The sequence below is a fragment of the Anser brachyrhynchus genome, assembly GCF_964034855.1.
Source record: "Anser brachyrhynchus genome assembly, chromosome: 2".
Classification (NCBI taxonomy): domain Eukaryota; kingdom Metazoa; phylum Chordata; class Aves; order Anseriformes; family Anatidae; genus Anser; species Anser brachyrhynchus.
The window spans coordinates 103,203,686-103,228,594 of record NC_137695.1 but is presented as its reverse complement, the minus strand read 5'-3'; the positions used below and the strand labels follow the sequence as shown (position 1 = coordinate 103,228,594).

At 34.4% G+C, this 24,909-nt stretch overlaps 2 long non-coding RNA genes across 3 annotated transcripts in view; one reads left to right on the top strand and one right to left on the bottom strand.

Moving 5' to 3' along the window:
* Nucleotides 1-24,909, bottom strand: part of LOC308189050 — a 522,677-nt gene that overhangs the window by 398,862 nt on the left and 98,906 nt on the right. The gene's annotated exons all lie outside the window — the stretch shown is intronic.
* On the top strand, nucleotides 2,068-23,969 carry LOC308191308. Its single transcript, XR_013947882.1, has 2 exons — nucleotides 2,068-7,512; nucleotides 21,597-23,969. It is a non-coding gene; the product is annotated as an uncharacterized lncRNA (long non-coding RNA).

Here is a 24,909-nt window from a genome sequence, read left to right as displayed (position 1 = left end):
CCTTCTCCTTCTCCTTCTCCTTCTCCTTCTCCTTCTCCTTCTCCTTCTCCTTCTCCTTCTCCTTCTCCTCCTTCTCCTTCTCCTTCTCCTTCTCCTTCTCCTTCTCCTTCTCCTTCTCCTTCTCCTTCTCCTTCTCCTTCTCCTTCTCCTTCTCCTTCTCCTTCTCCTTCTCCTTCTCCTTCTCCTTCTCCTTCTCCTTCTCCTCCTTCTCCTTCTCTTTCTCTCTTTCTCTCTTTCTCTCTTTCTCTCTTTCTCTCTTTCTCTCTTTCTCTCTTTTTCTTTCTCTTTCTCTCTTTTTGTTTTTCCTAACACTAGAGGGAAACAATGCTGAGGAATGGTGAAGAGATAAAGCAGATTTTATTGCAATTTCATAGCTTTTACCTTACCTTTTTGTCTCCTGTTCCTCAAGGGTCCTATTTTCCAACATCATAACATCTGCTTTTTGTTTCTTGACCTTGCACTTTCCCTCTTTCCCTCCAGGCTATTCACTTACTTCCATTCCACTTCTTGCCCCTCACCAGGACATTGGCAGGGGGAAGTGCAAGTTAAGCAGAAGACAGAAAATCCTCATTCATAATTTTGATTTTTACTTGGCATCAGAGACAAACTTCTGCTAGGTGGATGCTCAAAATGTATTCTGGTTATTCATCTGAAAAATACGAGAATATTTAGGCATAAAATAGACAAAATACTATTTAAACCATGACAAACTTTTACATGATCTCTTTAGGAACATAAATATTGATATAATAGTCAGCTAGAAATGAAGTGTCTTCATCCATCCCTTGAGTAATAAAACTTAATTGGTAATGAGTCGGATGTAACCAAATGATAAAATTTTCAAAATCTACCTAATATGGCAATCAGGAACTCTCTAATTGAAGGCGAATGACTACAGCCCCTAATGAGCTTTAGAAATTGCAAGACCAGGTTTATGGTCCAAAGAAGTTTAAATTATGATGACCAGCACCGTATCATGCTGGCAGGTAATTAATATTTATGACAGTTGTTTTTAACTGTATATCTCAGTTTCCTTAAGAGCTCTGGAAAGCTGGTATTATTCCTGTGGTTGCCATAGAGGAAATGAGTGTAAGGAGCTTCTGCTGCAGACAGGCAACCACACCAGTAGCAGCATTTACCATTCCCATGGCAATCATTGCCAATATTCATGACAGCATCCTTAGTAATCCATTCCCAAGTGGCTACAGGAAAAGTAAGCTCAAGACTCAAAGGATCTTTTCCCAGATCTCAGATCTGAGCAGACCTTAGTTCTGCTCTCTTTCTCTGCCCTTTAGCTTCCCTGTGGCAGAAGCAGCAAAATTTAATTTTGCCTGCCCCTTCTGAGAATTCATAAGCTGCTTTGTCTGAGAGCTAAAACACATTCATGAATGATTACACCAAAGTATTGAACCAGTATGTAATGAGTCTTTCTAATCATGCCCTTGCCCTTCACTTGCAACAGTCAAAAGCTCTCAGAAGTGTGAAATGTACAAACACATGAAGAGCTTTCCATAATTTATTTGTTTACTGTGAATGAAAGTAATAATGTAGTATCTCTCTCGCAAACATATATTACCTTTCTCCATTCATAAAATATTCCCAAAAGGTTAATTATACAAAAAGAAAATGCAGTTCAGCATTTACACATCATATTATTACATTAATTAAGCCATAATAATTAAGACCTGCAGCACTTTTGGGGGATTAATGGCCAGCTGGGACAGTTGGTGGCCCAAGGCTATTCTACAGGTCATTTATTCCATTTAGTTGTTAATTTTCTGGGATATGTTCCTGAGTCAAGGTCATTACTGATAGGTCACTTGTATAAAAATAAGTTGTAATCCCAACAAACATTTTATGCTTTTTTTTCTATTCTGCAACATTTCTACAAAGCATAACATGCTCTATGTTTAAGCTGTGTTACTTGTTGTAACAGTAGATATTTTAAAAGGTAGGAAAACAATTACACAGATATATTGTTACATTCACTTTTGTTTTCATAAATATAAGTTCACACAACTTTCTTCTTCCTACTAACTCCGGGGGGGGGGGGGGGGGGTGGGGGGGGGGGTGGGAAGTAAAAATCTTCTCTTGCATATGTTGCAATAAAACGTCTTGACTTTTTAATAGATAGTAATAACCTGAAAAGCTAACAACTCATAGTTTGATTAACAAAATTGTCATCTTTTAAAACAAACAAGCAAAACCTACCAAGCAAGCTCTCCCAATCATTTTTTTTTTTTTTTTTTTCCGGTTGCTATCCTGCAAACTTATAATGAAAATCAATTATAATTTTTTCTTCACTGAATCAATGAATTTCAAGCTGAGATCTTTATTGAGACCTTTGTCCATCTGGAGAAGTCCACTATCAGGAATCTATACTGAATGGCGAGGAAGGCAAAGGAGTGTACATCATCCAAAAATTACCAATCTGTTAAACATATGTCTAAGATACAACTCTTTACACCTAGTGGTCTCCCCGGTTTTGATTTTACCTTCCTTTCTTAGGTAAAAAGCTAACTTGTTAATTTTCACAAAGTTCCGATACCTATAGTCATCACAATGTTTTTGAATCCTACTTGAAAAGTGAAAACAATGATATAGGCTTTTTTTTTTTTTTTTTTTCCCCAACTAATCATTACATGGAACTTTATATTGTCACTTTAGTAACTTCCCATTCATTTCTGGATATAAATCTACTCAATTGTTTTCTTCTGTAGTTACTCATGACTTCATACCTGTCTTTTCTCCTTTGATGTTTTTTGGCTATGTGGCTATGTCTATATAATACCAGCAGGGATATCTGAGCCCCTCTGTGCTATCTACATTGAAGAACAAGATGATGGAATTTGTGACCCAGCATTTGTTAGCTCAGGCATAAGACCATGCAGACAAAGCCCTCTGAACGTTTCCCTCTGAGCTGGTCTGTCTTCACAGACCCCGTAGTATTCTGCATGAATATACAAGCAGGGATGGTCACAATCTGAGAACTCTGCATCATCTACTGCTCCCAAATGCAGACTTCTCAATACCTGTTTTATTAGGTAACAAAATTCAGTGTTATTCAGATTCTGCTGATAACAGTGAGCATCAACATTTCAATGAAGGTAATATTTTATGTGAAACTAATGTTCTTACAATATTCATACCTATCCAATAATTGTTCAACTAGCAGACAATTTCAGCAAAAATAATAAAATACGAACAATAGTGGAGAGTGGACAAATCGTTTTGATTGTAGTCAGTGTCATCGCATTCGGTGCTCTGCTGTCATGTGTGTTGTTCCTCTTTCTTTGTTCTCATTTGTCAAAAGACCTTTCCAAGAATATGAAATTGGTTCTTAATATCTGACTATGTCAAAAAAAAAAAAAAAAAAAAAAAAAAAAAAGACAGAGTTCAGATCTCCTGAGCATTTTCCACTAAAGACGAATTATTTTGGCTTCAGAAAGATCCTGGTAATGGAGCATGAAATTCAAACACAGTATTAAAATACTGTGGAGAGTCTCCCACCTTTGCTGTTTTTTCTTCATCTTTGTTTTACATGCAAGCTTCCTATACTGTGATTCCAAGTTTCTTTACAGGCAAGGCTTTATTTCTGCAAGGTACTATTATGCTCTGACAAGCAAAGGGAAACTGTCAGATATTCTACTTCAATGACATCCAGATCCAAACAAAGAAGCTTTCTGTACAAACAAATCATTACCATTGCCTTTCTTCGCTGCCCTTTGCCAATGATCGGTATGTATAGTAGCAGAATTATACAATCACAATTTCTTTTTTTTTTTTTTAAATTATTTATTTATCCCATAAGAATCTATATATATCTACTGTTTGGGTCATAAAATTATTATTTTACATATTTGACCTGGAGATAAATCTCCCTAAAGTCAAATAATAGTGTATTAATATTTTTTTCTCAGATTTTTTTCTTTTTTTTTTGACAATATTTTTGTCAGAGATTGTATGTCCACCCATGTTTACTTTCTGGGCTTACATGCAGAAACATTTTCTTCTAATCGCTCAGTGCTTACTGTTTTGTTTGTATCTTGTGTCTCTGCATCTATGATGTCCAGCTATATGCTGACTGCAGATTGGGTGAGGACACAATAGGTTCCTATCATATTTTATTGTATGCATATTGTTCAACACATCTTTTCTACTTAGCTTTTCCCATTATACTTTTTTTTTTCCCCCAAAGCTTTCCTTAGAAATAAAATGAACAGAAACAAGAATGAGCACTGATAACTTTTTTTAAAAAAGTTTGAAATAGAAATAATTAAACTAGAAATTCTTCAAACCACTATTTTGGTATGGCATTATGGATTGCTTACTTCAAATCTTTATACTATATTTAAAAAATGCAAAAAAAAAAAACATCAACAGCAACGAAACAAGTTGAAAGAACTTTATATTCTTTATATTTACATTTAACCACAAAATTATAAAATGCTATTTGATGTTTGCTTCTGCAGTCTCCATTTGCATCCTGTCTTGTGTACTTAGTACTTCACGGGTTCCAATTAAAAAATATCCTGAGGAATCATGTCAACAGAAAGTGCATAATGCACTTGCAGTGCACCCAGATAGGTAGATTCAGCTTGTGTAAGGAATATGAAATCCATTATTTCTGAAATTCACATGCCTCTGTTGCAGCCTGAGTTAAAGCAATCCAAGTAGTGCATCACGCTCTGACATAAACCCATAAATGCTTTCCATCTGTGGCTTTTCCCCACAGAAGGGAAAGTGGCTGTTAGAGAAATACTGTGCAAAAAATCAAATAGTCCTGCATATAACCCTCCCCAGGGACACAGAATACTGCTGCTTCCATTACCACTGGAAGGAATAGTGAAGGAAACTCTGGTGTGACAAAATCTCTCTGAGTCACTTAGACCAGCCCTGGAAAGCAGAACATGAGGGGGCCGTGAGACTTCTGAAACACTTGATTGTTCCTGAAGTTGGGAGCCAATTCTGATGTAAATAATACTGTCTGATATAAATAGCATTCAATTTACTAGCTTCTAAGAAAATAAAAATAGCAGCTGAATAATCTCCATCATATCCTATAAGGATCAAACCACAAGCTTGTAGGTTTATAATGCAGGCTTTTATCATATAAGATACATGAGTAACTGCATTAGTTGACATCCATATACTGTCACAGGAGATAAATGTTGTTTAAGCCACAGGCAGCGAGCTGATTCTTTCACATCATTGTTCCATGGCTCCTGTCTTTTCTTAGGACAATGCGCTGCTACAGCTTTGTTGGTCTGCAGGATAGTCCTGACCTTTGAGTGCGTATGTTTCGTTATTATTTTCATATCTGCAAAAATGTTTGGGATAAAGGCAAGTGAGAGAATGGCTCTAACAAGCTTCCACCGTTCATATCAAGCAAATTGTCTTTAGGTGAAAAAAAGATCCTATTTGCCTCAGGGAAACCAGGGAAACTCTCTCTCTCTCATCAGATGGAATAGATATGCTGATTTCCTCAGAAGAGGTCTTTAGATAATATTTTTATAACTGATAGTGTTTCTTGCCAACTAAAGGTGTTGTCTCAAGCTCCATTTAATTATTATAATGATCTTGTTTGACTTTAAAGAACTGTCAATGCTTTTCTTTAAACCATTATTTTAGAGATAGTGGTGGGGAATCATTTGTTTCTCGGTACAATACCTGATGTCAAGAATGCCTCTAGATCCTATTTGTGCTAGATTTTTAATGCATCAGGGTAAATAAAACAGCAAAATTAAAATTCTTACAATATATCTATTCCAAATGATTGACAGAAAGGGTATACACAAGGATTATGCTTTCCTTTAGTCTACAGTTTCCCATCAGTGAATATCTGTAAACTATGAGATAAGCCAAAGTCCCTCATTAAGAAACTGAAGATATTTATTTTGTCTTTTTGAAAAGCATCAGCTGCTTGTCTGGGAAAAAAAAAAAAAAAAGAGCTCAGACTCTGAAACTGCAGTGTATAATGGAACAGAGTATTAAATAAATCCTCAAGAAGAAAAAGAAAAAGAAATTCTGCCTTCTGTATGTCTTTGTAACCTTTATGTTTTTTTCTAAAACATTTACAATAGGAAATACCATGAATACCAACCCCAGCAAGATACAATTAAGCAAAATAAACAAGAAAAGTTGATACCTGCAAAACACAAAAATATACATAGCTGCAGGCAACAATAGTAGAAAGAACATTCCAGTTGATGGTGGACACCAAGAATCTGAACTTGTAAGTTAACTAAAATTTCAATATTTTGTACCTTGCTATGGCAGTCCATTTAAATGAATGAATCTTATTGTTCCAGATATACATAATAACTTGTTTTTCCTTTATTGTTGGAAGGCTGGGCATTGAGATTTGTAGTAGCTCCTTCTCTCAAATCACTTCAAACCACAAATTCCACAGAGTGTGGAGAGAATATATTAAATATACAGAGTCCAGACAATGCTGTCATTTGATTCTGGGAAGCAGCCAAATCTCTGACATTGCAGTTGCATTAATAGAACTCTGCACTGTGTTGAACATATGCTTCTCAACAGGCAGTATAGTACTGTTTACAACAGACAGATACTGCAATTATTTGCAGAACTTTATTTTTGCCCAGAACAAATTGTAAGATCTGACCTGACACTTCCATGGACAGACAAAGGAATTCTTGGGTTTCAGCACTTTGAAAATCAAAATATTTTACTGCCCCGGTATAGATTTAGAGTCTTATTTATAGGTATTCATTAAAGCATCCTGGTTTCCTTTATTTGTGTTTTTTTGCATTTGCCCCACATACTGAAGATTTACAGCAGTTTTCTAGAAACAGGGATCCAAAGTTTTTGAAAGACTTTTATTACCTATTGAAATGTCTAAGTAACTCAAAACCAATTAAGCCATTTAAAATATTGCAGGTATATAGAAGCACAAAACTAAGTGAAATTTATGGTTTCATGTATAAAGTAAGGTTAAATTTGCTTAACAAGTAAAACATTGCCAATCCTAACTGACTGCAGTTATGAAATTAGTATTCCTAAAGTAGGTTTCCAACTCCCTGTGCATTACAAAGCAATATTAGTATGACTTTTTCTCCTCTGCATTCTCTCCTACAAAGAGAAGGGCTTTTTGATTGTTTAGTTGCTTGTTTTCGCCTTTGTGTGTGTGTGTGTGTGTGTGGTTGATTTTGATTTTGTTTTGTTTTGTTTGTTTGATTGTTTTAATTTTTCAATATTCCTTTCACAGCCTGTGGCTGTACCTGCCTAAGAAACAACTGCAGAAATAAAAATATATCACAACATGTAGCCAGCTGTGTAGAATCTCTGAAGAGAAGGATTATTTTAAATGGAGATTATCCTTTCATGAAGACAGAAGTGTCTCATTTCGTGATGTGTCTGAGTGTGTAAGGTTCAGTAAAGACTTACAGACCATTTGGAATCTTGAAACTTGACTACTTTTGGCAAGAGGTGGAGAGTCCTGCTTTCTTTCAAAATATCATGGTGATATGGCTTTCTTTTCAGAAGGTAAAAGCACTCATCCGCAATGTTGCAAATATTGACTTTAGTTATTTTCTCTGTCTAAATAGATACGTCTGTACTCTCCTCTCAGGAGAATATCCTAATCAATAAGGGCTGGGGCTCTCAAGCCCTCCTGTTCAAGTTTCATAAGACATTTTTAAGAAAGAGGAGGAGAAAGAATACCTCTCTAATTTAATAGTTAAGAAACTTGCCCTTGAATAGAGAAATTTACATCTACATCTAGAACAAAAGCAAGGCACTGACTGAACTTTAAATTCTGGAGAGTCTAGTTTGACATCTGGTCAAAGAAATGGTTTCTTATCTTGAAATATAAGAACATTGCATTAGGAAAACACCTCAACGATCTCAAATCAAGTCTGAGAGTAGGCTGTCCTTTTGGATCCATGATATCCTGCCCAAATCCCTGATGAATTCTGATGGAAAGTATATCCTTAGGAAAAAGGCTCAGTAGCAGCATCTCAAATGCTGTTATCATAGTTACAGTGCTGAACTTTGGATGGTTACCATGCAAATTTCACAAAACTAAAGACAATTTCACTGTGCAATTTTCCCTCCTATACACTTCATTATTTTTTTCCCTTTTTATAATAATTTTGATTTGAGTGCATCCTCATCAAGTTTGCCAATTACACCAAACTGTGTGGTGATATTGACCTGCTGGAGAGAAGGGATGCCATTGAGAGGGATCTGGACAGGCTTGAGAGGTGGGCCTGTGAGAACCTTATGAGTTTCAACAAGGCCAAGTGCAAGATCCTGCACCTGAGATGGGGCAATCTCAAGCACAAATACAGGCTGGGTGAAGAATGGATTGAGAGCAGCGCTGTGGAGAAGAACGTGGGGGTGTTGATTGATGAGAAGCTTAACATGAGCCAGCAAGGTGCGCTTGCAGCCCAGGAAACCAACCATATCAAAAATACTGCATCAAAAGAAGCGTGGCCAGCAGGTTGAGGGAGGTAATTCTCCCCCTCTACTCTGCTCCCATGAGACCCCACATAGAATACTATGTTCAAAAGCACAAGAAGGACCTGTTGAAGCAAATCCAGGGGAGGGCCACAAATATGAGGGCTGGAGCACCTCTCCTATGAAGATTGGCTAAAGGAGTTGGGGCTGTTCAGCTTGGAGAAGGCTCTGGAGAGACCTTGTAGTGTCCTTGCAGTACCTGAAGGGGGCCTACAAGAAAGCTGTATAGGGACTCTTTATCAGGGAGTGTGGTGACAGGATAAGGGGTGATGTCCTTAAACTAAAGAGGGTACATTCAGATAAGATATTAGGAAACAATTCTTTATCATTAGGGTGGTGAGGCACTGAAACAGGTTGTCCAGAGAAGCTGTGGGTACTCCATCCCTACAAGTGTTCAAGGACAGGTTGGATGGGGCTTTGAGCAATCCAGTGTAGTAGGAAGTGTCTCTGCCCATGGCGGGGGGTGGGGGTGGGGGTGGGTTGGGGGGTGGGAGGGGGTTGGAACTAAATGATCTTTAAGGTCCATTCCAATCCAAACCCTTCTGTGAGTCAACATACCAGGCATGTTCTTATGGATTCTCGTCTTCAGTACTGAAGAATTTATCAATATTAAGGAAATAATCTGCAAAGGCAAATTAGGATTTTTTTCAACCTGACAGAGCACATACACTTTGAAATCCCAATGAGAGCTATATTCTTCATATGCACACCATGCATAACTAACAGATCTAGCAATGCATAAGGAAAAAGGTCTAGATCATGGGAGCACTCAGACATCAGTTTAGAGACTGAGTTCCTCATTACTTTCAAGAATGAGACAATTCTTTATATTAAGGATTTTTATTACTTCAAAATTTTTCATGTAAAAATAAGAACTTTGTTTTTCAGAAGACTCAGGGATATGAGAATGCTCAACAAAGGTTAAAGTACTAGAAATATGGTGCCAAGGCAAATGCGACCTTCAGGCTAATATATATTCCTTGATGTCTGAGTTCTTTTTCCTTGACAAAAATCAATGCTTAAGTTTATTTTTAACTTTAGAAGATGTCATATTTTAATGTAAATTTCAATATATTTTCTTGTCTTTCTGTAGAAATTCCATTTAGAGCTGTTCTTCTCCTACCCAGCATAGAACAATGATCACACTAATTAGAATTTTTAAAAATAATTGACTATCTCAATTTTTTCTCATCTTTCCATTTAAGCCATTCTCCATAGTACCTGTGTAGGAAATATGCATTTAATTAACCCACTTTATTTTAGTCTTCTCTGTTCTTAGTAAGATATCAATAAATTATCAGTTTGGAAACTCCAAAGAACTTTCCATCATTTCAGAATAATTTCAGAAAACTCCAGGCATTAGAGAACTACTGATTACTGGAATCATATTAACTCTTAAATACTAACTATAGTGGGTCCCAACTAATTTCCTTGTGTACTCCTAAAATTAAAATAAATAAATAAATAAATAAATAAAAATTAGCTTACTATTTCATTCCCAGTTCCTGGTCCCTATGCCATTTTTACCTAAAGTCTGTACATAGGCTCTCTTTTGGACTGATGCAACTAGTTTCACTTGATGAAGAGGTAGTTCTAGGAAGAGATTTCTTTATGGAGAAATCCTGAGAAGTATTTTAAACATGATCCCACAAGTTATGGCTGCCTACATATCAAGTCATCCTTCACAGTCCTATCAGAGGCTATGCCCTTCATGCTACCCACACAAAGATCCAGAAAGCCATCAAATATCCTAAGCTTCATGGGTTTAAAATGTTGCTCTGGGTAGGACTACACTTTATTTCAGATACTGTGAATTAGATGAAAAAATCAATCAAACAAAAAAAACATCTCTTACAGAAGCAAGAGACATGTAAGTCTGTAAGACTAGACCACAAGCTATGCAATGAGAACACCCTGGACAGCTATGGATGTCCAGATGGGGAGTGAGGACATGAATTGCTTTATACCACTGGCTCTTTGAGATAAGGGATCTCTCTTTCAAATGATATTTTGGCAGTATTGATGTAGATTGCTGTTCCTATTTCTAGAAGAAACTAGGAGCTCCCTTTACAGAGTCATGTCCTACCTAAATATTTTCTTTTAATTAAATTAGAACAAATATTATGGCAACAATAAAGTTACACTAATCTTTTTTTTTTTTCTTTTTTTTTTTTTTTCGGGGGGCAGATAAAATATTATTATAAAATAATACAAGTAATCAGTATTTCAGTCAGCCTTCTTTTTACTTGCTTCAGCAAGTGAAGGAAGGCGCATTTCAATGACAACATTTTGTTTTCATTTAATTTTGACCTTCCTATTCTCTTTTCTAGTTAGACCTAAAGGAAAACAGAAATGATAAATTAGAAATAAAACAATATATTGTAGCCATGCTTTTTTACCTATAAGCAGGAAAAAAAATCTTAAAAGAATCAGTTATCACATTTTATAAGGAGATTGTGATTAAAGTCACCTTGTGTTTGTTTGCTTAAAAATATTTTAGATGATTGCTGACTAATACTCCTCTATTTATCCATATAGGAGTTACAGAAATATAAAAAAATCTACAGACTAATATATTGAAATAATAACATTTAAGAACTAGAACAGCTTTACTCCCAAATGTATTGGGCACTGATGACATAGCATAGCTCAACTTCTTGCAAATTGTTTTTCCTGTGACTACATTTCAACATTTAGTTCACTTGGCACTCTTCCTGGGGTCATATTATCAAAAAAATAAAATAAATAAAATAAAATAAATAAAATAAAATAAAATAAAATAAAATAAAATAAAATAAAATAATAAAATAAACAAAAGTTTTCTTAATCAAATTTAAATTTTTTTACAGATTACTCTTAAACTCTCATACAATTATTTATTTAATTATTTTCCTTTGGCACCTAAATATAAGTTCACTTCTTCAGAAACTGGTTGGTTATGCTGAGTTGTTGAGATTCACCATGCATCTTTTCCTTTCTTTCTCTGTACAGATCAGTCAGCCTGGTGTATTCAGACCTGACCTTGTTTCTAAGACTGCCAACAATTTTATTTATCAGCAAGTGTATACATATTGTTGTAATGTATTTGCTTTATTGGCAATGTTTCATAGAATCATAGAGTCATAAAGGTTGGAGAAGACCTCCAAGGTCATCTAGTCCAACCATCCTCCTACCACCAATATCACCCACTAAACCATGTCCCTAAGCACCATGTCCAACCTTTCCTTAAACACCCCTAGGGACCGTGAGTCCACCACCTCCATGGGCAACCTGTTCCAATGCTGAACTAAAGTTTCTTACTTAAAGTTTCTTAGTTTCTTTCACTTAGTTTCACTAAGAAATCGATTGTTTTATCCTATTCAATCAGTATTCAGTAGGTTTCAATCTACTTTATTATCATATCTACCTAAACTTGAAATGTGGATTAAAATCTAAAGGACAACACGTGAGTATGGAAAATGATCATATCTAATGTCCAGGCACTTTTCCCCTTTTTGTTTTTCATATTTATTCCCTTTCCCCATTTACAGGATTACAGTCATGCTGTGTATGACTGTAAATAAGGCAATTAAACACTTTTCTTCTTTCAATTCTATGTATGGGGATAGGGCAAAAATCTCAATATGATACTCTTATTTTCTATCAGAATGGTAGTTCTTCTCTCCAGTTTTCTAGGTGTGAGGACCTTCCTTCATAGAAAGTTCAAAAAATTCTTTCCAAATATTTCTTTAAAAAATGTCAAGTGCGTCCCTCTTATTTATTGGACATTTTTCTTCTGGCATTTACTTTTTCCATTTACACAAACTGAAGTGAAAAACATAAAAGAAAAACAAACAAACAAACAAATAACAAATAAAACAACAAGAACAAGAGCAACAACAACAGAGAAAAAGTCAGAAACACCAGATCAAATGGAAGAACAATAGTTCTCAGGAGATGTTTCATTGATATTTATTCTTGAAATGGAAGTTGATAATTTCTAGTGGAAAAAAGTTAGATCAGTCTATTTATTAGGAAATATGTGTTTCTGTTCTTAAAATGCTAAGTACATGGTCCAACTACCCAACTGAAAAAAAAAAAAAAAAAAGCGATTTGAACTTATTCTAACTCTACATGATGCTTTAAAAATATGCTGGTGATGCCTTAAGGTATACACTTTCAGTATTTTAAAATCTGTTTGCAAAATACAGCCAACTGGCATTTGTTCAGAGTATGTTAATTATGTCTATTTTCATTTAGATGGGAGATTAGGAGAGTAAAACTCTTTGCACTGCTCTTAGTGCACCATCTTTCATTTTTAACTGCTTGCTTGAGCATTACTGAAGAGGACAGTCTGTCACAGATTACTACTGTTCAGTAAGTAATCTATTTGAGCTTCACATTCTTTGCTGAAACATAAATAATACATCCAAAAAAAAAAAAAGTCTTTTTTTGTCCCTGTTTAGGCTTTTGATCCTTCCTAGTCAAAGACTAATATTAAAGTACATTTTACTTGGCTGCACTAGTAAGATAAAAATAAAAAGAGAGAGAATACACAGGATAGGGTGAAAAGTGAAAAACAATACTCCTACTAGCATACTGAGCACTGTTTCAAAGAACCAGCTGATCTTCTCATCTGCCAGATGGGTCCTACCAGCTATGTTTCAATTATGAGATGGAGGTTCTCAAGGGAACTTGATATACAAAATAGAAATCCTTGCTTGTTTCCCCTTCCTGATTTTCTTTGAGCATAAGCTACTCCCAAACTAAGATTGAAATCTGCTTCTTTGGGTAGTTATGTAAGCTGAGCAGAAATATATTATCAGTGTTTTAAGATTATTATTTTTTTAATGAATAATGTATATATATATCTATATATAGCAAATTAAAGTATCTAATATTGTGTGTGTATATATCCAAATTACACATACATAGATATATGATATTATACACACTTTCTTCCCCTCCTTTTCCCCCTAAACTCAGACTTCATCAGATCTTTAGCAGTGCTTTGTAGGATTAAAGGTGTTGCTCCTGAGCCATCATTGAAGAACCATTCCTACCTAGAGCATTGCAGTTAAAGTTTATTCCATAATTTCTTACTGACAGAAAGACCCCAGTTACCACTAGAAAGTGGAAATGAAATCTAGATGAAATGAGAAGAATAATTGGTTAAGATTCATGAAGTGTTAAGCATATTTTAGGAAGTTACTGTAGATCAGTATAATGGGAAATCACAGCATGTCAACATTGATGTAATATTTCTTGGGAACTGAATAACAGTATAATATTCATAGGCTCCTTATTCTGTTTTTTGTTTGTTTGTTTGTTTGTTTTCCTTCCTACAGTGTGCAAGTGTAATTAGAAAGAAACGCTGAAAATCAGAGCCAACTTCAGCATGGTGTGCTGGCCAGAGTTCTGAGCAAAGATTATATGGAAATCAGAGTAGAGAAAAAAAGCTTGTCCCATTTAAACATTCAGGATGGGACTTTGGAGACTCAGTGGGTTTGAACAGGTTTTCTTAATCTGTAGTTTTACATTGAGGAAGTGAGTTTTATTCAGAAGAGGCAACGAGATGGAAAATTCTCTGGACAGTGGTGAGGCTAAATAGGCCAAAGATCTGAAGGTACAGAATCATCAAGTTTCGCACAAGAAATATTTCAACCTGAAGTAAATTCATCTTTGTAATCTGTGACTATATGTTGCAAATTCTATCACAAAATTTATACTGAATTTTAAACTATTTAATATGCTAGGGGTAAAAAGCTGAAAAATAACAAACCACAAAGGAGAATACAATACCAATTAATATAAAGATTCAGGAGTGTTTGGGGGCTTTCTATTAGAATGTTCTTTTTCTACCGGATATTGCGCTTTTTTGAGAATCATCATTATGCTTGTTTTTAAAAGGAAAAGAGAAAATTTAAATATTTTCATTCAATTTCATTCAGGCTCAACCTGATGATGAATATGTCAATCATTAAACAAAAGAACAAAGATGCTCAGCTCTTGTTTCATACTTGCAGGAGCTTTTGTAACATCATTCAAAACCAAGTATTTGTATATTACTATTGTTGGACTTCAGTAAATGAGAACACGAATAATTTTTAAGGGTTAGGATAATCAGTCTGAAACAAAACCTTCAGAATATTTTGTCAGATCATGCTGAAAATAAAATATTAGTAAAAAGTAAGTAAATAAACTACAAGGAAAAACCTGTCAGGAACACATTGTTTTTTGTTAAACTGTATGAATTTCAGCACGGCAATATACATATGGTGATTTAGTCCATCCATGAACCATACCTAAAGCATGTTAATAATATTTGCATTATGTACATTTGGTATACTATTAAAAAGTAACAAATAGCATATATATATATATAGAAAGTATATATATATATACACGCTGTTTGTATATATATATATATACACACTTTTGGTGGACTGTCACTACAAGTCTAAAAAATGTTAGAACAATCCATATGTGCTTCTTTTTCTTCTTCATGTCCCCAGATTCTAGATTACTGGGAAGTATTTTTCAAAGAACCCACAGAGTAAACTTTCTGTTAGACCCTTAAAAATTTAAGCCCTTGGTCTGAACAGATAAACTCAAATTGCTCTACAAAAGGCAGTCATTTATGTTTAGAAAACTGAATTTGCATATTATTTTATTTTATTTTCGGTAAGAATTATTCAGCAATGAGGTAACAACAGCCTGTAACAAGACAAATGTAGTCATAGTAGAAAAAAAAAATTGTATTCAACATTCTATTTAAACTACTCTCCCATAAATTATTCTCCAGGTCCAAATAGTTTGACTTTGGACTGTCTTTTATTCACTAAGAAAAATTCAAAACAATTTTATTTTATTTTTTATACCATTGGAAAATTGTCTTGCACAACACAAAAAGGTACTCTAAGAGATCTGGAAAAAAGATTTCCAAACATATATTTCCAAATATATACTTCCAAAATATTTTTTTAATTCTTTCTATTCAGAACAAGCCTTGAAGAACCAAAAAATTCTTTTAGATGAATGTGCTCAGTAGTGAAAAGGTCAGTGTTTCCTTTGAGTGAATCAGAAAATCTTAACCTTTTTTTTTTTTTTAGTAAAATTTATTTAAGGCAATTGGCATCACGTAAATGTAAACTTTAAGGAACAGAGTTTTGCTAATTAGTGTAAAACCCAATGTAATAATCTTTTACACATCTTTTATTGAGTACACCATCCCACTTTCTGCAAGTACAGTCCAAAAACAAACAGAGGAATCATCACTTTGATGCCATTAAGTCCTAGCAGAAGTTGAAATTATTGAGAGAATATCTTTTTCTTCAGTCCTGACAGCACTAGCACTACCATCTGTGTTACTCTGCACTGAGGGAAAACAAAACAAAACAAACAAACAAACAAACAACAACAACAAAAACAGAACAGACAAAACCTGCGCAGGATTTATTTGGTTGTCCAGACTACTGAAATTGCATTTCTTAACAAAATCTTGGTCATAAACTGGCTAACTCTCATTAGCTGTAACTAATGGGGAAAAGAATTTGACCCTTGATTTTACCAATAGACAGTAAACAAAACAGAATATTTAGCCATTAGTAACATAAGAAACAAACAATTTAAAAACACAAAACAGTTGTGTATATAAATATATATATATATACATATACATAAACACGTGGGATTGTGATTACAGATATAATGAGATTAAAAGAAAAGGGAAAAGGAGAAAAAAAGAAAAAATGGAAAAGAAAAAAGTAAAAAGGGAAAAACAAGAAAAAGAAGTGGGAAATTTTCACAGAGAATTTGTTTTAATTTTATGAAATGTAGTGTTATGTTTAAAGTTATATCTGTCCTGGTGAGTTCACATCAGTGAGACCTCCAGCTTGCTGGCACAACTAGGGGGTCAGTCTGGCAGGTGATGGAGAAGTCTGGAGTTCTGGTAGAAGAGGTGGAAAGCAGGGCACGGCTGGATTTTCCAACACAGAAATAACTGATGCTTACAAAAGCATCACTGGGGGCAAGGAATGTAACGGTCAGGTGGTTGTCTGGCACAACTGAGACAGGTTATATGATGGACAGATATCCACCCCGTCTTCCAGCAGAAGTCCTATCCTTCTCCAAGCAGCCTCCCAGGCCATTTGCCCTGTGGGTCATGCCCCTCTACTAGTCAGGTGGACTGCTGTGACCAGACAGCTCTAGTGCTGCAAGTGAGATCCCTTTAAAGTGTGGTAATGAAGAGAAACTGCATGGGTTGAGGGTCATTTTGTGGGACTGCAGTTCATTTGGTGGTGGTTTATGTAGTGAATACACAAATAAAATGGTAAAAATAGCCAAGCAAAACTCTGCATTGTTTCATGCAGTTGGCCTGAGGCCATAATTCTGATTTCCTGGTTTTAACTTGATACTGGCACAAGAAAATTTCACCCTTCCCTGCTCTGGAAATTATTCCTATTAAAGTATCAGGATTTGCTCTTGCCCTGGATATTTTGTCAGTTCTTCTGTAAGATGGATTGGGTAAATGGGAAAATATTAAATAATTAAAAATAATAATAATAATAAAGGTTTTAAAAAGCTCAGAAATCACATAACAGTTTCAAAACATTCTGACCTACCTACAACCAAAGAACAGCAAATTGGAGCACTGAGGAAAGAACAGGCAAAAATACAGTATGACACCCTCTCTTTCAAAGCTGTGCTTGATTCATATGCTTTTTCATTGCCTGATTATAAAATATACTAAATGATGAAGTCTTGAAGTTTAATTTATTCATTGCAAGTCCTTGCTTCTTTGGTTACCTCTAAAACTTCTAAATCATGTTATTTCTTTAACCTATTATGACAAGTAGAAACTCTATTTTGCTGTGACAAATCCATGAAAAATGTTGCTTTTTAATTTGTTTATTTTTTTATTCAAAATATTTTTCTTGATTATTTAGTCAAATTATATATTTTAGTGGGAAGATACATTATTTGTAGTTTATATTTTTGAAAATAATAATATCAGGAAAGGTTCAATAAAAATAGAAAACTTCATTTTCTGGAAATAAAAAAGAGAAGTATTTCAATAAAATAAAAATTACCTTCAAACAAAATAATCCCCCAAAACTAATATTTAGTTAGAGAGTTCAAGTTAGTTGTAGATTTTTCTTTTAGAAAATCAAAATCATGACAAAGTCAATCAAGAAAAGGAATTCCTTTATAGATTTGAACAAAGATATAGATTAAAATTAAAAACTGCATTTTCTTTAATATCTGTGCTGTGAGGAAATAGTATATCCTGAGCAGAAATATGTAACAATGTATTTTAAATATTAGGAGCTAAAGCACCATAGGATTCAGTTACATAGCCAACAAAGACAGGCTTCCCGCAGGAATCCAAACTACAATCAAAAGTTCATTCTGAAACTCCTAAGCACTAAAAACAGTTGTAAGACAATTTAACTAGCATATTAATAACAATATAATGCAGCAGTAGATGTCTGATCTGGCCTATTTTAAATTAAAAATGATTACCTTTTTAATTTACTAAAAATTAAAAAAAAAAGCAGTTATAGATGTTTTTCCAGACACAAGTATAGCTCTACCTTCTTTCTTTCTTTTCCTTCTTTCTTTCTTTCTTTCTTTCTTTCTTTCTTTCTTTCTTTCTTTCTTTCTTTCTTTCTTTCTTTCTTTCTTTCTTTCTTTCTTTCTTTCTTTCTTTCTTTCTTTCTTTCTTTCTTTCTTCTCTCTTTCTTTCTTTCTTTCTCTCTCTCTCTCTCTCTCTCTCTTTCTCTCTTTCTCTCTTTCTCTCTTTCTCTCTTTCTCTCTGTCTCTCTGTCTCTCTGTCTCTCTGTCTCTCTTTCTCTCTTTCTCTCTTTCTCTCTTTCTCTCTTTCTCTCTTTCTCTCTTTCTTTCTCTTTCCTTTCTTTCCTTTCTTTCCTTTCTTTCCTTTCTTTCTTTCTCTTTCTTTCTCTCTCTTTCGTTTTCTTTTCTTTCTTTCTTTCTTTCTTTCTTTCTTTCTTTCTTTCTTTCTTTCTTTCTTTCTTTCTTTCTTTCTTTCTTTCTTTCTTTCTTTCTTTCTTTCTTTCTTTTCCTTCCTTCCTTCCTTCCTTCCTTCCTTCCTTCCTTCCTTCCTTCCTTCCTTCCTTCCTTCCTTCCTTCCTTCCTTCCTTCCTTCCTTCCTTCCTTCCTTCCTTCCTTCCTTCCTTCCTTTCTTCCCTCCCTCCCTCCCTTCCTTTCTTCCTTTCTCTCTCTCTCTCTCTTTCTCTGTCTCTGTCTCCGTCTCTGTCTCTTTCTCTTTCTCTCTCTCTCTCTCTCTTTCTCTCTTTCTTTCTTGATTCAATTAATACTTGAGAAAGATTCAATAAAATCTCAGTAGTACTGGAACCAAGAGTGTACAAGATAAATGTCCACAGAAAGTAAGCTAATAAGTATACTCTGTTGTTTACACTTGGAATGAAAATGTATTCTTTATATAAAACATAATACTAAAATTATTTTATTTAAAAAATATTTTGCTACATATTTACACAGCCCTAAATATATTTGAAATGCTAAAATATCAATAAAATTAAAAGCAAAATCATTATGTTTTTTTCATAATACTTAAAAAAAAAACAAACAAAAAAAGAAGTTGATTAAAGATAATATGGGTCTCCTACCAGTAAGACATGAAGATAAGATGCAACAAGAGACTTTTAAGAAAGAGGTGGGAGAATTTACGGAAAAATTTTAAGTTTGCTTTCAAAATATTTTGCTTTGTCACAATTTAAGGATATAATGACTGGTAAAGGTCAAAGATATATCATCAGGAATCTCTGATTCACCAAACATTTGTGGAAATTCCCTTGATTGGGAAGGTAAATATTCACTCAAGCCAGAAAGAGAGGCAAGATTCAGACTTATTCCACTGGAAATTATTCTCGAGAGGAAAATTGTTGTCATGGCCAGAGAACATCCAGTCACAAATAGCTGTTTTCTGGTTCCAAACTACCCGTCATAGAGTCATCTGGAAACTGAATTTCCATTCCCTGGTTGTAACAGAACATTAAATAACAATAACATATGGCTATAAAACCAGCTCTCACTCAACCACTTTAAAAAACTTCATATGTGAGTTTTAAGTGGAAAATTACTCCAAAGCAGAAGAACCATAACAACTATTTTTATTTTATTTTATTTTATTTTATTTTATTTTATTTTATTTTATTTTATTTTATTTTATTTTATTTTATTTTATTTTATTTTATTTATTTTATTTTATTTTATTTTATTTTATTATTTTATTTTATTTTATTTTATTATTTTATTTTATTTTATTTTATTTTATTTTATTTTATTTTATTTTATTTTTATATTTATTTCATACTGAAAGCAGTGATCTTACACAGGTGATTCCAAACTGAAACAGTATGAGACTTTTATTTTATATATAAAAAATAAAATAAACAAAACAAAACAAAACAAAACAAAATAAAATAAATAAAATAAAATAAAATAAAATAAAATAAAATAAAAAAATAAAAATTGTTTTATTCAACAGCTAGTAAGGCTTCCAGTGTTGAAATAAACTGTCGATGCAACTGCCTTTGAGGTATCATTTTAGGCTTAACTGGTCTTGTACTCAAACAAATTTATTTTCTTTAGCCATGCTGCCAGTTTTTTCTACATTTTTGAAAACCATTGTTGATGTTATTAAGACATTTTATTTTTCACAAACAGGTGAAGGGAAATTTGTGTATGAAACTTAATTTGACGTAAGCAAATTAAATTGTGGAAATGCTGCTGCAGATTAAATATGTAAGAACAGCCCTGTTACCTAAAGTCATTATGGCAAACACACTTATCCAAAACGAAAAAGAACTATGTGATTTTTCTGAATTCAGAAAGTCTGGAACTTGACAGAATTATTTTAACTCAATAAATGAATACAAAATTAAAATATAATGATATATGGCAATAATAGTATGATTCTAAAGTATTGGGGTAAATTTGAATAAATGGTTTTTGCAGTCTGGAGGAAGTATGCCCTGGACAAGTAATTGATGTAGTTAAAATATTTTAATGAAAATTAATATATTAAATATTAAATAGATAAAATATGTCAAGTTTAGATTGATCACCCAGAACTTCCATATCTGTGACAAATTAAAATATCCAATATTTCAAAAATGTAATACATCTAATGAAACATTGCATAAATACAACACATGTAAATCTATATGTTTATAGCTATATTAAAATATATCACTCTCTTTCCTAGATATATCTACGTGTACATAAACAAACATTTCAGTGTAATTAGAATATGGGAAAATGCAGAGTTTTCACTTTATAGGAACTTACTTGCTGAAGTGTTTATTACAAAGAAAAGATATAATAATAGAAATACAATCCCTCGTCCCTGCCTATATAGAAAAATTCCTGCACTTTACTAGTGCAAGCTGCACCTGCAGTTAGGATGACCTGTTCTCCAAGGGACATTGTTTTGCTGTGTTTTTTCAAACATAACTATAATTATTGTAGTAATCCTAACTAAGAAAGGTGTTTTTTTTTTTTTTTTAAGTCTTTTTGGACACAAGTGCCATCAAATGTTGCAAAACATACAGGCTGACTACAGCTATTGCTTCCATTGAGCGTCTTGTTTCTTAACAGCTGTAAGCAGAGAGTTCTTCCTGGGTGAGGTGTCAGTCTGTCTCAGGGTGGTATAGGTCTTCCTCACACTTACCAAATGGGGCTACTGAAGGTATTTGTACGCTTCAAGCCACCTGAATAACACAGAGAAAGGAAAACAAATTTTTGGATATTTAAGAAAATGAGACCTGCTGATGCATAAGCTCAAAGGTTTCTGTTAAGGTGATTTTACACAGTGATTTTTATGCCTATGTCCATGGGTTTAGGAAGAGTTTACGTGAAGAGTTTAAATTGAAAGGCCAATCTTGGCCATATTAAGGCCAAGATTGTCAATCAGTCAAGGAAATTATGGATTTGTCTCCTAATTCTTCTTATTTTTCCCATTCCTTTTTACAGAATTTTTTTTTTCTTTGTTTCCTAATGCCTGGAAGAAGCTTTCTGATCAGTAAAAACCTGATCTCTTCCCCTGTGACCAATCAACATTTAAGATTTTTCCGTTTTTTCAGAGCCAGCCATTCTGAAGCAGGATAACAGCAGCAGGGAACTTCGCATGATGGAACTACCCTCAGCACAGGACCCATGTGTTGCCAGGAAGCTCAGGGAAAGTTCGACAATTTTTGGAAAATAGTTTTATTTTAAAATTTGTCCCTCGAAATGTATTATTCTTAGAAGTTTCTGAGAGAGAAACTGGGATTTTGATATGTGCATCCATATACTAAACAAACAAATAAAAAGGCATAACAAGTGAAATTCACTTGTGATGTGAAATTTCACTACAAATTACTTAATGTTATTTTATTCCTCCCTGTAATTTAAGTAATCGAAGAAAAATATATGTATGTAATTCCTGTTTGAAATGAGTTCTTATCTAATTAATTCTGTCTTTGCCTAGACTACTTCTACTTTCCTCTCTGGGGAAGTATGAAGCATCAGAAATATTATATTAAGTACCAGAACATTTTGCAACAGAGTAAGCTTTGTTAGACATATTTTAATAGCTATATTCTATATTTTCCTGCTGTTTTGTTTTGTTTTGTTTTTACCTTTGTAAAAGACAGAAGTAAGTTTTCAGTCACATTAAGATGACATGTTAATAGTGTGTTTAGAATAGAAGAACAACTTTGTACTGACTGTGATATCTGGCAACAGACAGAGCCCCATCCATCCCACAATATTGTGTCTCATACCAGCCAGGAAGCAGAAGCTTAGGAAAAAAAAAATATAATAAAGAGGCAGTACAGAAGGTAATTCTTTTCTTAGTATAGCCTTTCTTTTTGCAGCAATAGACAGTAATCTTCTGAACTTTTCATTGTGTTTAGACTGCTGCAACTGAAAGTTATCAAAGAGTGTAAAGTCCATATACTTGTATAATATGTTTTTAACATGTGATTTAACCTGGCAGGCAGCTAAGCATCACACAGCCACTTGCTCACTCCCCCACAGCAGGATGGGGAGAGAATCAGAAAGGTAAAAGTGCGAGAACTCATGGTTTCAGATAAGGAAAAACTATCTAGATTAACTAGGTAAAGCAAAAGCTACACACAGAAGCAAAGCAAAACAAGGAATTTATTCACTGCTTCCCATCAGCAGGTGGATATTTTGCCATTTCCAGGAGAGCACGGCTCATTGTGCAGACAAACACCATCACTCCAAACATACCCTCCTTCCTCCTCCTTTACCCCAGCTTTTATTGTTCAGTGTGACAGTCATATGGTGTGGAATGACCTTTTGGTATGTTTGGGTCAGCTGTTCTCTCTGTGTTCCCTGTTAACTTCTTGGGCATCCCTAGCCTGCTCGCTGGCAGGCTGGTATGAGATTAAAAGCCCTTGGTTCTGTGTAAACACTGTTCTGCAACAACTCAAAACATCACTGTGTTATCAACACTATTTTCACTACAAATCCAAAGCACTGCAGCGCACAAGCCATTATGAATTAAAAATAACTCTATCCCGGCCCAAACCATGACCTCTCTGTAAGACTCTGCAGAGAGTCAGCTATCTAGGCATATGGAAAAGTATACGGAAAGGCAAAGGTTTGCTCTCAGCTTGTCATCTTTGTTTCTAGATTCTGTATGCTTGCTTGGAAGATGAACTGATGGGCTAGACTCATAGTAAAGCTAGCATGGCTTAGGTTATATAATTTCAGAATTTATGCCTATACATTACAAGAAAAAATATATTTAGAAAAAAAAATGGTGAGTAGTGTGCAAATTGTCTTTGTTGCAACTCAAATTAGTTTAACAAAATGGCAGAATATATATGTAATAGACAATTAACTTTTTTCAAGAAATAACAATCTGTTGTCAAATCTCATGTTCTAGGGTTAAATTTAAAGTCTCAAGTTGATTAACAACAACATCAACAAAATAATCTATTTCAGGTCAGCAAGGGTAAGTGATTAACTTATAATTCCCCCTATGATATTTGTTTTTCCTTCCAGAAAAATCTATATATCTAGTCACTGAGGAACAACTTCCAGGTCTCTCTCACCCTTTCCTTGTCATTATTCTGTCTTTTTCTCATTTTATAGAAAGCTTAAATGGGAGTTACAAGAGAAAACAAACAAACAAACAAAAATACACTAGCTAAGGAGTTAAACACACTTGAATCTCATCAATACATATAAATATCTGAAGGGAGGGTGTCAGGAGGTTGGAACCAGGCTCTGTTCAGATGTGCCCAGAGAGAGAACGAGAGGCAATGGGCACAAACTGAAGCACACGAAGTTCCGACTGAATATGAGGGGGCATTTCTTTACTGTGAGGGTGACAAAGAACTGGAACACTTTGCCCAGAGAGGTTGTGGAGTCTTTTTCTCTGGAGATATTCAAAACCTGCCTGGATGCCATACTGTACAATGTGCTCCAGGTGATCCTTCTTGGCAGGAGGGGTTGGACTAGATGACCTTTTTCACTCAAAGGGTGGTGAGGCACTGGAACAAGTTGCCCAGAGAGGTTGTGGATGCCCCATCCCTGGAGGCACTCAAGGCCAGGCTGGATGTGGCTCTGAGAAGCCTGCTCTAGTGCTTGGCAACTCTGCCCAGAGCAGGGGTGTTGAAACTAGATGATCTTTAAGGTCCTTTTCAACCCAGGCCAGTCTATGATTCTATGATCTTCAGAGGTCCCTTCCAACCTCAACTATTCTGTGATTCTGTGATTCTGTGAATCAGTTAAGGCACTAAAGCAGATTCTGTGCTGCAAGTCTTTCCCTGAACTGGATGATGGAGAGCCTGGAATGAAATCAGTACTAAAGCTTTTAGTTTCCTTTATTCTTTAGGATTTCCCAGAGCTCATTCTATGGTTTTAGGTCTGGAGGATATTTCAGTCAGTTCAAAGATAATCTCTTTATTGAAATATATTTTACTTTTATTGAACATGCAACAACCATGCTGTTTGAAGACAGATTTTAAACTACCTCATGAAATACTTGAATGCGTTGTGCCAGTGGCTTTTAAGGTCCTCAGTTCACTGGATTTTATGCTCTATTTATATGAAAAAGTTATTTTGTCTCCAGTTCAAAGTGGATTTTTGTTTTTATGATTGTTTTTGTTGCCTCTGAAGGCAGTCACATTCTATGACGTGGGTAGGAATATTCTAGTCAGGGCTGGCTGGGATTGTGTTGTTGCCTGGCATGTATTAGTCTGTTCTTGAAGCATTTTAAAATCCTTGCAGGACCCACAATTTGTTAATAGTTTCCAACAGACCTTATAGAGTGTAAAAACTTTGGTTATATTTTAACTATTGCCATCAACTTAAAATGGTCATTTAAAATAAAACATGTTTCCAATAAAACTCTTTGTAGGCTGGATTGAGCAAGAAAAG